The 2,500-nt window shown below is 37.6% G+C and overlaps 1 long non-coding RNA gene across 2 annotated transcripts in view; it reads left to right on the plus strand.

Moving 5' to 3' along the window:
• The first annotated feature begins 479 nt into the window (after positions 1-479).
• Positions 480-2,500, plus strand: part of LOC138949791 (uncharacterized) — a 6,634-nt gene continuing 4,613 nt past the window's right edge. For both annotated transcript variants that reach the window (XR_011450451.1, XR_011450450.1), the window contains exons 1-2: positions 480-675; positions 798-879. This is a non-coding gene — a long non-coding RNA (uncharacterized lncRNA). The remainder of the gene's footprint in view (positions 676-797; positions 880-2,500) is intronic.

A 2,500-nucleotide genomic window follows, 5' to 3' on the forward strand; every position in this document is an offset into this window, starting at 1 on the left:
TTGCCAATTTTAAAGTCTTAGGTATGACCCGGGCGGGGTTCGAACCCACGACCTCCCGATCACGGGGCGGACGCCTTACCACTAGGCCAACCGTGCCGGTTTAGAGAGTTGCGTGGCACCAGAGAGAGTTACAATCAATGAAACAAACAAGCGACGCTCAGCCCTAACAGAGCACGTCTGAAGGTTTAGTTCTCAATATTGCGTACACATCCATATATGCATACACTTGTGTATCTCATACAAAGTCGGGGTTAATCCTGGGAACATGCCCCTAATGCCTTCGACGCTGTTCTTGACGTAATGTTGTCACAATATCTCTCACGAATAAATGGTAGTCGTCAGACTTTCACAGCCTTTAACGATGGAGGGATATCACCTTTAAAGGGTAGTCGTCAGACTTTCACAGCCTTTAACGATGGAGGGATATCACCTTTAAAGGGCAGTCGTGAACTTTGTGGCAGATATATAAGATACAGCTCACCCAGTCACGTCATCAGAAAATATATCGATCGCTATTGCCAACAAGACATCAACCGCTACTGCCAACGAGATCTCAACCACTACAGCCAACGAGACATCAACAACTACTGCCAACGAGACATCAACCGCTGCTGCCAACAAGACATCAACCGCTACAGCCAACAAGACATCAACCGCTACAGCCAACGAAAGAAGGTTTCTTTACTGTTTGGTATAATATATTACAATTGCAAGACTAGTCTTTTTGTTATAATCTAAATCACATGAACCAATGTTTTGACATATTTACGTGAGATCCTTTTTCAATTATTTTGCAGGTAAAACCCGAGACAAAAAGTTGAAGTGTGATAATGTATGCACGCTGTCTGTTTCCCTTTCTTCTCCTGATTTTGACCGCAGGTACGGAAAATTAGCTAGACTTGCTTCGCTCTGTTTTTCTGTCTCTCCATTACCATAGCAACAGAGAAAATGAGTGATTGAACGATTATGCATTTGACTTTGTCTTATGTTTTTGACTGTTCTCCTTGTCCTATGCGAAGTGGTGCCAAAAGACAAATGTCCTCAGTTTTGTACAATAAATATGGACACTAAAATAGTCTTATCTTATCCTATCTATTGTCAGAGTTCCAGTTATTCCATTCATCCAACACTAAAATAGTCTTATCTTATCCTATCTATTGTCAGAGTTCCAGTTATTCCATTCAGCCAACACTAAAATAGTCTTATCTTATCCTATCTATTGTCAGAGTACCAGGTATTCCATCCATCCAACACTAAAATAGTCTTATGTTATCCTATCTATTGTCAGAGTTCCAGTTATTCCATTCATCCAACACTAAAATAGTCTTATCTTATCCTATCTATTGTCAGAGTACCAGTTATTCCATCCATCCAACTCTAAAATAGTCTTATCTAATCCTATCTATTGTCAGAGTTCCAGTTATTCCATTCATCCAACACTAAAATAGTCTTATCTTATCCTATCTATTGTCAGAGTACCAGTTATTCCATTCAGCCAACACTAAAATAGTCTTATCTTATCCTATCTATTGTCAGAGTACCAGTTATTCCATTCATCCAACACTGAAATAGTCTTATCTTCTCCTATCTATTGTCACAGTTCCAGTTATTCCATTCAGCCAACACTAAAATAGTCTTATCTTATCCTATCTATTGTCAGAGTACCAGTTATTCCATCCATCCAACTCTAAAATAGTCTTATCTAATCCTATCTATTGTCAGAGTTCCAGTTATTCCATTCATCCAACACTAAAATAGTCTTATCTTATCCTATCTATTGTCAGAGTACCAGTTATTCCATTCAGCCAACACTAAAATAGTCTTATCTTATCCTATCTATTGTCAGAGTACCAGTTATTCCATCCATCCAACTCTAAAATAGTCTTATCTAATCCTATCTATTGTCAGAGTTCCAGTTATTCCATTCATCCAACACTAAAATAGTCTTATCTTATCCTATCTATTGTCAGAGTACCAGTTATTCCATTCAGCCAACACTAAAATAGTCTTATCTTATCCTATCTATTGTCAGAGTTCCAGTTATTCCATTCATCCAACACTAAAATAGTCTTATCTTATCCTATCTATTGTCAGAGTACCAGTTATTCCATCCATCCAACACTAAACAGTCTTATCTAATCCCATCTATTGTCAGAGTTCCAGTCATTCCATTCATCCAACACTAAAATAGTCTTATCTTATCCTATCTATTGTCAGAGTACCAGTTATTCCATTCATCCAACACTAAAATAGTCTTATCTTATCCTATCTATTGTCAGAGTTCCAGTTATTCCATTCATCCAACACTAAAATAGTCTTATCTTCCCCTATCTATTGTCAGAGTTCCAGTTATTCCATTCAGCCAACACTAAAATAGTCTTATCTTATCCTATCTATTGTCAGAGTTCCAGTTATTCCATTCATCCAACACTAAAATAGTCTTATCTTATCCTATCTATTGTCAGAGTTCCAGTTATTCCATTCATCCAACACTAAAATA

This window comes from Littorina saxatilis, linkage group LG16 (genome assembly GCF_037325665.1).
Source record: "Littorina saxatilis isolate snail1 linkage group LG16, US_GU_Lsax_2.0, whole genome shotgun sequence".
Classification (NCBI taxonomy): Eukaryota; Metazoa; Mollusca; class Gastropoda; order Littorinimorpha; family Littorinidae; genus Littorina; species Littorina saxatilis.